A 15,638-nucleotide genomic window follows, 5' to 3' on the forward strand; every position below is an offset into this window, starting at 1 on the left:
TTTCCTGGTAAATTCCCATAAAGGACTCTTCCCACCCCCAACATGCTCTTTTGTCTTTAGCTAAAGAAAGTATTTAAAGGGAAGGCTTCTGCCCTTTTGGTAAGTTACTCAGTTTTTTTGGATCTCTCCCATCAAACAACTTTTGTTTGATTTTCTTCTGCTAATCTGTCTTTTGTCAATTTAATTGTTAGACCAGCCGGAAGAACCTAGGAGGGTAGAGGAAATTCCTTCCTCCCTGACAGATACATATGCACATGAATATAGATAATACTGAAGATATGTTTCTAAATCTTTTCCAATTCCAGATATAAGAACTCAAGATTTTGGTGTTCCCTTTATTTATAAAATAATATTTGGGAAGTCTCTAGGGTAAAGCAACAGAAAAATGGAAACATGATATCTTACTGTTTTAAGGAATAGCAAAGTAAATTGTCCTAAGAACAGTTCTCTGGCACAGCCTGATTCAAACTGATTTAGCAGATTGATTCAAACAATTCAAGATGTTCAATGATGAAAAAAGGTGCCCCAACCTTTTCTGTTTTCTTAAGAAATGATAAAGATTAGTACCATTTTCCCTACCTCAAAAACTTTTAAAAAATATTATTTGAAGAAACATAGTCTTGGTGGCAGATTTGTAAAACTCACCAGTGGCAGTCAAGGAGGTGAATAATAAAGATTAGTACCATTTTCCGTACGTCAAAACCTTTTTAAAAATATTATTTGAGGAAACATAGTCTTGGTGGCAGATTTGTAAAACTCACCAGTGGCATTCAAGAAGGTGAATAAAAAAAAAAATTAAAGAGGAAATAGGAGCAACAAAAGGAATTCTACTGGGAAAACTGCCTTGTTGAAGATCCTGACAGAATCTGAAGGTTCTCTTCCAAGTGTGGGGCGGAAGATTGCCAATCCATTCAATCACACCTTAATCCACCACTGCTGGGTTGGACCTAGAGCAACATAGATTTTTCTGTACCCCCTGCCAAGAGTCTAATAATCCACATCCTTTCTTTTGAAGGGTAGAAATCTCAATAGGATTGGAAACAAGTCACGGAAAAGGTGCCTGTGGGGGGCTTGTTTCATTATAATAACAAACCAGCTCCTGTTCAAAGAGAAATCACACTGAATTCCTTGCTGTCTTGTCCTAGTTGATTCTTTTTTTATCCTAAATATTTACCTTAATCACTTTAAACTAAGACCCTCTCAAAGGAATAGCTGCACTTCTTTCTCTATCTGGAGACTACTCTCTTTTGTGGGATTCCTTTAGTTGTTGCTATAGGTTTACTCTTCTCTCTAGAGAGGGTTTTGTTGCTTTTTTACTTCCTGGCTCTACATTTTATTTTCATTCTAAACTGTTAACTTGAATTTAATTTTCTTTTTTTTCATGTGGGCTTTTTTAAGACCCAAATATGGAATCCTTCATATGTGGACAATCTGAGAGAGCTAAGTAGGGTAAATATCTACATTATTTATGTAGATTGTGTCAAACCCAGAGAGATAAAAACATTCATACTGGGCTTACAGCATCCTTGATTTAGCTATGGAATCATTGTCATCCTGGTGTCTATCAAGTAGCAAATGATTCGAGCAGCTCTGAATATTCCTTTGGAAATAGCATTCCTTTGGGAACTCTGCCTAGACCAAATGGCCCTTTTCTGAAGATGAAGTGGATTCTGGCCTTGCCATACTGACCTCCATTTACTGAGCTTGATATTCATCTGACCCAGGCTAACCAATCAGATTTGATTGTGAAGACACTTGGAACTGGGATTCAGAGGTACTAGTTAGGCTCTAGTATTAATTGAACTGAGTGTGAATGCTGTCCCTCTGGACAGCCATGTTCTGAGTCTGGAAAAGCAGAGAGAATTGATCTGAAGGGAAAGAAAAATAAGGCTAATATTCAGAGACTAGCAAGCATAAAAGTCTAGGGGCTCCTGAGAGACACAGAAGAAATCAATTATAACCTTGTTATAGTCCCAGTTTATCATCTTAGTTCCCGGTGATGCTCCTTTACTTCTTTATCTTGGGATCTGTGTGATAGCCCTGTGTCCCTACAATAAATCTGCCTTTTGTTTACACTTGCTCGGTCGGGTTTCTGTTATGTAAAATGAAAGATCTATGAATGAGACAATTGTTTTCATGATGGTTATGGAATCAGGCTATGTCTTAGCCAGACTGAACTATAGATATCTAATTCAACTCACTAATTTTACACATGAGAAAACTGGGGCCTATGCGTAGAGTAACGTGCTCATGGTTGAAGAAAATAATTAATGGCAAAAGCAAGACTAAAAGTACAGATGAGTGGTAAGAAAGGGTGGCACTCTCCAACATACACTGAAAAGTGTGATGGGCAGAGCCCTGAAACGGAAGTCAGAACAGGTGAACACTAGTCCTTTCTTAGAGACTCACTAGCTGTGCAACCTGGAGTATGTTTCTGAAGCCTTGGGTTTTTATCTGTTAATGAGGAGGTTGAGACACATGTTCTATCTGATCTTTTCTAACTCTAAAAATCCTATGATTCTAAGCCATGTCTAAACACAATGTGAATTGGGTATCAGAGGTAATTATCTAGAAAATGTGAATATGAATATGGTTGCTTAGGGAGAGAATAAACCAGTTCACAAAGGGTGAGTGTCCAAGTGTTAAAGTGGAAGCACTATTTTACAGTCCAAAGCTTCCTACTGAGGTCAATCAGGAGGTCCCAAAGTGGTAGTTTTACTTTGTGGGTTTCTCATATCAAATCAAGTAGTAAACTGATTATGTGTGCAGACAGTGGTTTTGTATTGAGAATCTGCCTGGAAAGCATCCAGAATGAGAAGTGTGCCAAAAGAGCATTTCTTCTTCCAGAGAGTAGGAAAATTGAAAGGTTAACTGTAAATTGATTTCGGCTCTTCGCTCCTTGAGGAAATAGAATGAACTGAAATAAACCAGTCTCTCTGGCTCCAACCCTCCCTGCCTTCCTTCCTTCTTTAATTCTTTTTATTTTCCTGGCTAATGATATATTTGTAGAATGAATGAATGGGAATATAAGAGCTTTTCTCATTTTTACTTATAAAAGATAGAGAACAAAGAGGTTGTCAATGGAGTGAGAAGTTTTCATCTCCAAAACTAAGCTCCTGACAACACATAAGATACATACACATTATCATATACATGGGACCTGGAACAGCATAAAACTCCTTCCTTAATACATACCACACACCATCAAATTCCCTCTGCTTGCAAATAGAGATAATTTCCCAGTGGGGTACATCTCTGTCTTATTTCTTTTCCCTTCCTCTTCCTGAGGCCCTTCTCATGTGTTTTTTTGCTTTGACTATTCTACTGAATTGTCTTGATTTTCAATCAGTAATAAATATGTGAATTACCACAGTCAGTAACCTTTCTGAAGGTCACATTCTACTCACTACTTTTGCTGATTGGGTAGATTTGTAACTTTTCCTTCTTAGAGCTCTTTTACCTCAGCTTATACCTCATTGCAATTTCATGATCCAGTTAATCCTGACTACTCTTCCTTTCTGTTTTCATTGATTCTTCTTCCTCTTGTCTCCTCCAAAATATTGCTATTCTTAAAAGTTTTCGCTTGTTCTTTTCTTCCTCTATTAAGCTCTTTTGGTGTTTTATCAACTTCTGTGATTTATCTTAAACTACCATTCATTGAAGTGTGGAGGAGACTGCGGGTGCATGGGAAAAGTGAAAGAGATTTTGGAGGCCGAATATTTAACCTGTTTGTAAGTTGTGTGATGCAGGATAACTGATGTAAATTCAACTTTAATATTCTTGAATAAAGATAAATATTGATCAATAGTCCATATTATGTGAACCTTTTCTTGTGTGTGTTGGTTTAGTTTTTTTTTTAAAATAAAACTGAACAAAATTTATATTGTAACATCTAGGTAAATACCATGTAGTTCTGATAGTACATGTGGAAACAAAAGACTAGAAAAAGAGTGCCTATTAATATATTAAGTCTCCCGAGAATTTTCACACATCTTTCAGAAGCTTTAGACTTCCCCAGGAAGTAAAAAGGTATTAGTTACTTGAGTAAAACCTATCCAGGTGTAAATGGCCAAGGAAGCTTAACTAAGTTACACTTATAAACGTAAAGTTATTATCCTCTCTTCACCTCTCAAATGTTTCTCCTCTCGGATTATAAATTTCTCTCAGTAGTTTCATTCATTTTCTAGTCATCTAGTGGTGATCCACAGACTGAAGTGTGTATATCTGAAGAATTTCAAAATCAATAGCAAATAAATGTTGAAGCTCGTCAAATTTGTGTTATATGGTTTCCTCAGAGAAGTAAATCTAGAAGTAGATTTAAGAAAGCCAAAGATGAACAATCAAGGAATGGAATACAGAAAAAAACTGAGAAAAACTGGAAGCGAGAATCAGGAAATCAAGTTATAAAGCCCAGAATAGAAAACCAAAGCAAAAACTATACCCTGTAATTGATATGTAGTCTCATAGCATTGTGGTCAGAAAAGATACTTGATACAGTTTCAATTTTCTTAAATTTACCAAGGCTTGATTTGTGAGACAAGATATGGTCTATCCTGGAGAATGTTCCATTAGCACTTGAGAAGAAAGTGTATTCTGTTGTTTTTGGATGGAATATCTTATAAATATCAATTAAGTCCATCTTGTTTAATGTATCATTTAAAGCTTGTGTTTCCTTATTTATTTTCCTTTTGGATGATCTGTCCATTGGTGAAAGTGGGGTGTTAAAGTCCCCTACTATGATTGTGTTACTGTCGATTTCCCCTTTGATGGCTGTTAGTATTTGCCTTATGTATTGAGGTGCTCCTATGTTGGGTGCATAAATATGTACAATTGTTATATCTTCTTCTTGGATTGATCCCTTGATCATTATGTAGTGTCCTTCTTTGTCTCCTGTAATAGTCTTTATTTTAAAGTCTGTTTTGTCTGATATGAGAATTGCTACTCCAGCATTCTTTTGATTTCCATTTGCATGGAATATCTTTTTCCATCCCCTCACTTTCAGTCTGTATGTGTCCCTAGGTCTGAAGTGGGTCTCTTGTAGACGGCATATATATGGGCCTTGTTTTTGTATCCATTCAGCCAGTCTATGTCTTTTGGTTGAAGCATTTAATCCATTTACATTTAAGGTAATTATTGATATAGATATGTATGTTCCTATTATCATTTTCTTAATTGTTTTGGGTTTGTTATTGCACTGTTGATGGGAATGTAAATTGATACAGCCACTATGGAGAATAGTATGGATCTTCCCTAAAAAACTAAAAATAGAACTACCATATGACCCAGCAATCCCACTACTGGGCATATACCCTGAGAAAACCATAATTCAAAAAGAGTCATGTTCCACAGTGTTCATTGCAGCTCTATTTACAATAGCCAGGACATGGAAGCAAACTAAGTGTCCATAGACAGATGAATGGATAAAGAAGATGTGGCACATATATACAATGGAATATTACTCAGCCATAAAAAGAAACCAATTTGAGTTATTTGTAGTGAGGAGGATAGACCTAGAGGCTGTCCCACAGAGTGACATAAGTCAGAAAGAGAAAAACAAATACTGTATGCTAACACATATCTATGGAATCTAAAAAAAAAATGGTTCTGATGAACCTTGGGACAAGACAGGAATAAGGACACAGATGTAGAGAATGGACTTGAGGACACGGGGGGAAGGGTAAGCTGGGACGAAGTGAGAGAGTAGCACTGACATATATACACTACCAAATGTAAAATAGATAGCTAGTGGGAAGCAGCTGCATGGCACAGGGAGATCAGCTTGGTGCTTTGCCACCACCTAGAGGGGCAGGGTAAAGAGGGTGGGAGGGAGATGCAAGAGGGAGGGGATATGGGGCTATACATATGCATATAGCTGATTCACTTTGTTATACAGCAGAAACTAACACAACACTGTAAAGCAATTATGCTCCAATAAAGATGTTAAAGAAAAAAAAAAATAAAAGCTATACCCCCAAACCCAAAGTTCTGTCAACTTAGGTACTGTTCCAGTTGGCTTTTAATTTTTGGTTATTCTGTGTGTTTCCACTCGTTGGAGTTCCCTATAAGTATCTATCATGGCATTGATAACTATAAAATTTATATTTCATTTTTCCTTTTGTTTTACTCTTTACATTTATATCCATTTGAGTCTTTCTTCACAGGTTCTCTTAATTCACTTTTTTTTGCTTTTTCTGCCAGGGCCGTTATTTAGGTACTGACCACCTTATTTTTAAAATCTAGAATAACTTTTCAGTAGATAAATCATCTGTGTTCTCTATATTGGGTCCCCACTCCAGATAGTCCATCAAGCATACCTCACAACTCACCTTGTTATGTTCTAACAGTTTGATCATGGCACTCACCTGCTCAAAAATATTTGGAAATCCCTCATTGACTATGGTCAAAAGTTTCCAATATCTCACTTTTGAATTTAAAGTCTTTCAAAATCTTTCTTTACCTACCTTTAAATCATATCTCCTATTGCCCTTCACTATGGCCTGTTTTAGAAATTTTATCTCCTTTTTTCATTCCTCTAATATGTCTAACTTTTTTATGTAAATTCCGCTTTCTTGGAGTCCCCTCTCTATCTCTAGTTATAGAAGTCTTACGCTTCCTGAAGATCCAATTAAAACAGATTTCACATTCATTCTACAAACTTGTTTTTAAATTAATTAATTAATTAATTAATTAATATTTATTTTTGGCTGTGTTGGGTCTTCGTTTCTGTGCGAGGGGTTTCTCCAGTTGCGGCGAGCGGGGGCCACTCTTCATCGCGGTGGGCGAGCCTCTCACCGTCGCGGCCTCTCCCATTGCGGAGCACAGGCTCCAGACGCGCAGCCTCAGTAATTATGGCTCACGGGCCCAGCCGCTCCGCGGCCTGTGGGATCTTCCCAGACCAGGACTCGAACCTGTGTCCCCTGCATTGGCAGGCAGATTCTTAACCACTGTGCCACCAGGGAAGCCCTACAGACTTTTTTTTAATGTGAAACATGTTTCAGACTTTGTGCAGCATGCTGAGAAAGCAAACAAATGTCATCGTTTCTTACTAATATAGAAATATACTATATGATATAATATATAACATGTAATATATATATAATTATATGCTATAATATATTTTATATTTTGATAAGGAAATACAGTAACATACATCATAATCCAGCCTGGGTTAGGCCCTCTGCAAGGGTTACTCTTAAACAGTGTACTGAAGGAGAAGGAAAAGTCTACCAGGTTAAAAAAAAAAAAATCAACTGGCGGTTGGAGATTTTTCCATTCAAAGAGACAGCAAGTCTATTAAAACACATGAGTTGTATGAGAGAGCACAGAATTCTGAGAGTATATTAAGCAGTTTGCTCTAGGCAGAAATAATCTTTTCCCTCTCTAAAGTATTATTCATACTACACATAAGGCATTCTTAATGTGCTCCTTGCATTTTGGGTTTGTCTGTTTCTTTCTAAGTCTCGTAAAAGGCAGGGATTATGTCGTGTGTCATTATTATTATTTCTTCCCAGCACAGTAGAGTACACTTAGTAGATGTTCAATATGTGATAAATATTAGTTGAATGATTAAAAGGACCCTAGACTGAGTGGGTTAGTTCTTGTTCACAGGTTTGGTTTTCCCACTATTCCCCTAAACTGAGGAAAATAAAAAAGTGACCTTTCAAGGGGCACTGTGTCACTCAAACAAAAGTGTGAAACTACAGACAAACTTTGTAAAAAGAAAGGTAGAAGTTTTTGATGGATTTTTTTTACTTAAACAAAAGGGCAGATCAGAATCCTGTTCTGTTTTTCTTTTACATGGAACTTTTGGTTTTTCAGTACAAGAAATTTAAGTTATGCAGAAATTTAAAAGTTATTTTGACTGGCGTCTTGAAAGAGCATGACACATTCAGGATTCTCTTCCATGTGGGAATGTTAAATTAACATTTCTATTACTGGAACGCTGTAATTTTATACTTCTAATGTTCTAAAGGTTAGGAAACTCATAGAGAAGGCTAACCAAGTACCTTAATTCTGCCCACTTGGCGACTGTAAGTAGATTTGTGGATTACTTATAACCCACCTTTGGAGAAGTCAGTGGCTGTAAAGCTTGTTTTTGTGTGTAAGGAAAGTAAACTGAGGTCATTCTGATATATTGTTTTGTTAGGTGTCTGACATGTTCTTTTCAGACCAGAGGAATAAAATACAGTGAGGGCAGAACAAAAGTGGACACTTCATTGTGTTCACGTTTCCCTCAGTTCTGCCACTGACCACCCTATTGAAGCTGTGATTCTGTAGTTAACCCTGCCTGACTACATGAGGCCACAGCCTATTGGAGGCAGGACAGGGTCACATCAGCACTGTCACTCTGACTTACTCCTGCATTAGCTACATTCTAATCCTCCAATTCCTTCCACCGCCTTTGCTAATATGTCTCTCTCAACTGGCTCCCAACTTCTTACCAAACCTGCCTCAACACCTTCTTCTCCAAATCTTATTTTTCTAAAAAATGGCTGTGTCTGTCTTAATGATACTACCATTTTCCCACTACCTAGGCTAGAAAACATGGAATATGATTTAGACTACATGCATATGCTATATCTTCAATGTCTGGCAAGTTTAACTGCTTATTTTCATTTCTATGTTCTCTATTTTGGGTGGACTACCTAGCTTTTACTCCTCTGGGTCTCTGTGCTACTTTCCTAACTGCTTTTTCTGCCCCTTGTTTTCTACATTTTTCCATTTGGCATATTCTTTGAAGACTGTTAACTCAGATGCAGATTGGATCAAAACATATTCTGCTATTCAACATCCTTCAGTAGCTCCTTATTTCTTCACAAATTACGTGGAAATTCTTTTCTCAGGCATGCAAGGCCATTCATTGTATGACTTTCATCCTGCTCCTTGGACAGTGTAATTAAATTTAGAAATGGCCTTTGTAGAGAGATATGTGGATTCAAATTCTAACTCTACCTCTTACTAGTTGAATGACTTGAACAAGTTACTGAACCTGCAAGTGCTTCAATTTCCACATCTATAAAACAGGGCTAATGGTACATACCACAGAGACCTGCTGTGAATATTAAATGACTTAGTAAGGTGAAGTGCACTAAACAAGGTTTTGGACATGGTGAGCAATGATTAAGTGTTAGACATCATTATTAATATCTTTCATTATTATCTCTTATAATACTTAAAAGTTATGGAATCAAAAACCTTTGAACTACTTGAAAGACCTTAACATTTTCATTTCACTAATGATAAAAGTGAAGTCCAAAGAGGTTAAATAACTTTGTTGAGGCAGGGTGAAGACCATACTCTTGTCTTCTGACCAGTGTTTTTAAAGCTTTTGGGGCCCTAAGGGCCTCAGTTATTGGTAATTGGTGACAACTAACCTTGAAATCAGTAATTCATTTCACAGAGGAAATAAAAATTAAACATTCATGAATCCATGAATTGGTGGACTAAAAACCAAAGAGAGAAGAATGATACAAATGGAAATCTGATTCTGTAAATGATAATTTTAGACTATTTTTCTCACATATATATAGAATCTGAGCAACTAGTAATATGATTGCTTCAGGTTTCAAATCTGAGAGCTGAGTATATAAGAATCTGAGGATGTGTAATGTTATCTTAGAGTGTGTCTGCTTTTCAAAGTCCATATAGCAAGTTTTAATGTTGTTCACTTTAATTTTAAAATATTATGCACACATTTTTTGCTCTTCATTTGCAGTTAATCAAGAGTTCACGCTATTGGAATTTTGATTGTTCATTAAAAATCTCTCTCCTGTGTCAGAAATTAAGAGCAGTGTGTGCAAGTATGTCAGTTTTATTGTGTCTTATTTGTATGCCAAGACTCAGTACGCACTGATTAACTGCCATCACTGTTTACCTGCTCTACTAGGCTAAGCTGTCAAGTTACTACCATATGTTATTCCATGATTCATATTTTCCAAAATGCTCTGATTATCTGAGACTTAAGTTTAAGGCACATTGTATAGAAGGAGGGCCCTATCCTTTCCATTCCATGTTGTTAGATCATATGGGCACTCTAATTGTTCAGCTCACTTTCCCTAAATGTTTGGCATATTATAACATTTCCCTTTATTTGTTATTTAAATAAGTAATCCTCAATATTCACATTGGAATTTTTCTTATAGTAATATTATCCATAAATGTGGCTGGATGAAATATAACATAATTATAATTTCTCTTCTTTCTGTTTTTTAAAGAAATAATAATCTATGAAAGAAAAAGAAAAGGAGAGAAAGTCCCCAAAATGACTGATAGAGTATAATTATAAAAGTTTATAGAAAATAATTTCCTTTATTTCTCAGAGGACAATTGACAAAATAACATACCTTTTCAGTGTCTACCGTGTGTCGCCTATTTCATCTCTAAGCCTTGTAGCAATCCTGCAAATTCGAGGATTATTACTGCTATTCAGGAGACAAGGAACTCAGGTTGAGTGGTTAGTGGTTTGCAAGGGGCTAGGCATATGTCAGAATCTCAATTTATTCTCAGGTGTGCCTGACTCCAAATTTTGTTCTTTCTTCATCATGGCATAGAGCCTCCACATATTTCATGTTCTGTCAAAAAGACCTCAGAGGTTAAGGTCTGACCCCACCAAGTTGGGGTCTGGGTTAGGGACATGTTGACTATACACGTTTCTTTCTACCATTTGTACCATTACCATTAACAAACACACACATTTTAAAACTTCTTTCTCTCTTTTTTTTTTACATCTTTATTGGAGTAAAATTGCTTTACAATGGTGTGTTAGTTTCTGCTGCATAACAAAGTGAATCAGCTATATGTATACATACATCCCCATATCTCCTCCCTCTTGCTTCTCCCTCCCACCCTCCCTATCCCACCCCTCTAGGGGGTCACAAAGCACAGAGCTGATCTCCTTGTGCTATGCGGCTGCTTCCCACTGGCTATCTATTTTACATTCGGTAGTATATATAAGTCCATGCCACTCTCTCACTTTGTCCCAGCTTACCCTTCCCCCTCCCCATGTCCTCAAGTCTATTCTCTACGTCTGCGTCTTTATTCCTGCCCTGCCCCTAGGTTCTTCAGAACCATTTTTTTTTTTTTTAGATTCCATATGTATGTGTTACCATACGGTATTTGTTTTTCTCTTTCTGACTTAAACTTCTTTCTCATTTATTTGGAATTACCCTTCTTTCTTTTTAGAGTATTTAATAGTTCCAAATCAAAAACAACAAATTTTGTAGAAAGGAAACTTGGAATTTGAACTGATTTGGTGAGCATATGCCAAGGAAAATCTTCTCCAGGCTATGAGAAGTTATTACAAAAAGGAATAAATAATTTTAAAAAATTATGAACACAAAGGCACACCCCTGAAGGTAGCATGAAATCATGCTCTAAGTAAATTTTGCAGTATGAAGAAAGCTGAAAAATAATAGGTATTGGAGTAACCCACAAGAAATGAAAATATCTATGTATTAAAGTAAGGATAACTAGACTTAAAACTCTAGGTGTTCAAAACCTAATTCTGTATAATCATTATGAATAAGGTCTTGCAACCTCTTAAATAAATAAATAAATACCTTTAAATTTATTAATTAATTAAAGCAAATAGTACTAGGAAGGAAGAAATAAGAAAAGAATCGAAACTCTGTCCTGTGGCTTACATTGGATTTAGTAAAACATATTACAAAACCCTGTATAATGGAACCAGGCTAGCTTTGATATGTTTAGAGATCAGGGTCAGGATTTTGATCGCATAAAATTACGAGGCAACGGTCCACTTGCCTAAACCAGATTTCTTTCTCATAATCAGATGTTTTCATCTGTGCCTTTGGGGATTAGAAGAATTTCATGGCACACTCAGGAAATGACATCAGCTCTACTCAGTAGCAAGGTATCTTGAGCTAAGGAAGTAAAAAGTTATTCAAATTATTCTGTATTTTCTGAGTCTAGCACAGTGCCCTGTGACAGAGCAGGTACTCTGTAAACATAGATTGAATTAATTAATGAATAATGAACACCAATCACAGGTCTGTCACTGTTCTAAGAATTGAAACAAATGAGAAAGTCATTGACCTCAAAGAGCTAATAGTCCACTTTAGGGAACAAAAATAAACAATAAAACATAATGCAATATGCAATCTGATAAAGTTATAAACAAGATACTATGGAAGGAAGAAATTCAAGTAACCCAACTTAAACAGAGGGTCTTGAAAGAATTTCTCTGTGTTTGAGTTGAATCTTAAAAAATGTGGAAGAGTTAACAAAAGAGAAGCAAAACGGGAAAAGCCTTCCTGGTGGAAGCAAGAATGACCAGAGTATTTTTGTATGACTGGAGCCTATGTGTATGTTGATGAATGGCCAAAGATGAGCTAGAAAGGTAGTCAGTGGTTACATGATGAAAGAATTTATGTACTTAAAAAAAGAAAAGGATTTTTATTCTTAGTATGCTTAGGAAGAATTGAGAAATGTAAATTCAAGAATCATAATCAGATTTGCATCACATTGAGGTGATTCTCTTGGCAGTTGGTGGTGTATGAATTCTAGACTAGAGAAAGGGAGACTTTGGGAGCAACCTAAGGGAAAAATCATGTGAGTCTTATGCACAAAGGTAGTGGCAAAACGTAAAGAGGAAGTGCTAGATTTCCCCTCTATAAAGAACATAAAGATCTTTATGTTATTGGTTATTGAGATTTTGGTGGTAGCTTGCGACTCACAACTAGCACAACTTGAAATGCTTCAGAAATTGGTATGAGGTATACAATGCTACCAAAATAAATAAAAATGTTAAAATATGTGGGATTAGCTTGATAAGAGGAGACAATTTTCAGCTTTCAAGGAAACTGATACTGGGGCTAGAAGAAAGGCAATCCAGTTGGGTGGTGATGGAACTTTGCTAAGACTTGCTTGGGATAACAAGGAAGGAGGACAGTATACCTAATGAGTTAGTAGCTTAAAGAGGAAAAAATGAGTATTAGAATGTTAGTAGGATACATTGACTGCTTTTTGTGGCATGTGGCAAGGCAATATAAGAAAGAGACAAGCTTAGAAAATAATTGGTCAGTTTGCAAGTAGTAATGAAAGAGTACATATAGAGTCCAGAAATTAGCAGGCAATTCTATCTAAATCCCTAACAGTAAAAGCTAAAACTGAGATTTGTTTTAAGCTACAAAGACTTCTTAAAATTCAGCCTACAAACAAGGATAAAATCAAGAGCATTATTGTCATACTTATTATTAAAACTTCTAAATGGATTAAGGAGTGCCCAGTAAATTTTTTCAGAAGAAAAATGGCTCAGGGAAAGGAGAATAAGTGTACGGTTCTATCATTGAAGCCATATAGCCTCTTAATGTGTGCAACTAAGTCAAGAGAGAATGAGAGAAACGTCTTGAAGAGAATTTTTGGTGCAATTGTTGGCACATGGAGCTGTTGAACAAAAAGGAAAAGACATTGATTAAGAGGAAACCAGAACCTGGATTAACAGGTCAGGAAGTAGACTGAAGAAGCTGCTCAGCCCACAGGGGTGTCCTGTTCATCAATGCCCACTTTAAAATGGCCAGAGAGTATAATGAACAAAGATCAGATCTAAGGGCCACAGAGAACAATGGACTGGGGAACTTTTCCCAGGGAATAGAATTGAAGCCTAATCAAGAAACATGCCTCTACTCCAGGGTAGGGGGCTGTGGATCACTGTCTACTGTGTGTTTTTCTCACTCTCTCCTTTTCTGAATCGGAGGTTTACTTCAGTTATCTTATTCCTGTTCCACCATTTCATATTGGTTGTGTAAGAAGCAGGTAACTTGTCTTTTATGTTTTGCTTGTTTATAGTTCTCCAGATAAAGAGAAGACCCACGTGGATATGCATACACTATTGCACATAACCTCAATGTAGAAACTGCCATGTAGAGCCCAGAGCTTGATGCTATGACTGTATGGACCTTTGGAATTTTCTCCCTTAGGGTAAAGATGAGCATATTTTTCATTCAGAAAGGAGGATAAACCAAATATTTGGTTACCCAGAAGGGCAGATCATAGTGGACATTGGTGATATTTGTTAAATATTTCAGTTTCTTTCCTTTTGAGGCCATCCTGGCTCCCTCGTGGTTGCATTGGGCCATGTGACTAATCCTGGCCAATCAGCTGTGAATGACAGAGTCATATATCATTTGTATAGTGGAGACCTTTCTGAATACATTTTTGCCCTCTGACTCAGTGAATAGGAATGTTCAAGATGGTCTCTGTTTTGTCATCCTGGATCCCAGAATAAAGAGATATAGAGCAGAGCTCCCAGTCATAGTGGAATTTTAGCATAGATGTGAAATAAATCTTTGTTTTTCTAAGTCACTGAGTCAGGCACTGTTTGATACTGTAGCATAACATCCTGTCATCCCTGGTAGATATTGGGTCACTGATACAAATGCATTGATTACAGTTCTTTCACTGAGTACACAGAAGGGAACCAACAAATACCTATTTGAAAGAATAAACGAATGATGACACACAGCTGTTCTAACATTTACTTTAATTAAAGCATATGATATTTTTCTGTGGAACTATGTTTAGAATTATAGGGTTTTTTTTAAAGGGAATGTTTCTTTTAGATGGTAAGTCCTCTTTAAAGAAAGATAGGAATTGACCAGTCAACTAACTTTTAAGGTAATATTTGATACTACGTTGTCCATTTGAATAAATTATTGTCCTCTAGTTTTCTTCTCTTCATTTACTAGTGCATCCGATTGATAGAACCTGTGACACATCTAGAATACTGGCTGAAATGTGATTTTAGCTGGCTCATTAAGGAAGGTACATTAAAGTGAAGGTGCAACAGAGTTGAGCAAACCACGCAGCTGTATCTGTGACAATGTGAAAAGGCACAGGGTAACAGAGCACAGTGTGGCTGAGAGCTGGCTAGCTCCAGATAAGAGGGGAGACAGTGAAATGATTGTGGGATGAGAAGAAGAAGTAACAGGGATCACATTGTTGGCTAAGGAGCTTCATATTTATCTAGAGGACGGCAGGAGTCACTAAAGGGCTTTAAGCAGGGGTGGAAAGGTGTGGCATGTTTCAGATTTGTGATCTAGAAAGATATGCTTACAATATTTTGCATCTTCAGCACCTCATCTACCTTCCAAGTCCCACCTCCTCAATTCTATTTAACACTGTTAACTAGGTACCAGCCTCCTGGAAAATGCATAAAAAGGATTTGCCCCTGAATCTGCTTCTTCAGTTATATTATCCATTAAAAGTGCTACTGAAAGTCTCGATCTGGATTATGGTAGCTCTACCCTGATTCAAAGTCACAGTTCAACAACTTGAGATTTTATTATTTCCTCTAATTTGTCAGAAAGTGAGGCAACTGAACTATCTGCAGCTAACCCTTGCAAGCAAAATTGCTACTTTATTTTGTGTAGCCATGACACTGATTCTGACACTGTTAAGGACTAGCTTATAAGAAAAATGGATCCCATGGGACAAGGTCAGGGATGTCCCAAACATGTGCTTCCTCTTTATCTTGTTACAATGTGGAGGCAGAATATTATAAACTCATTGGAAATCTTACATTTTGAACTGACTTGTTATGGGTCATCCAGAAATTTAAAATTCAAGGTTTTGGTTTGCTTTGTATAAAATATAAAACTGTCAGAAACCTTTTCTATAAT

Source organism: Balaenoptera musculus, chromosome 1 (genome assembly GCF_009873245.2).
Source record: "Balaenoptera musculus isolate JJ_BM4_2016_0621 chromosome 1, mBalMus1.pri.v3, whole genome shotgun sequence".
Lineage (NCBI taxonomy): Eukaryota > Metazoa > Chordata > Mammalia > Artiodactyla > Balaenopteridae > Balaenoptera > Balaenoptera musculus.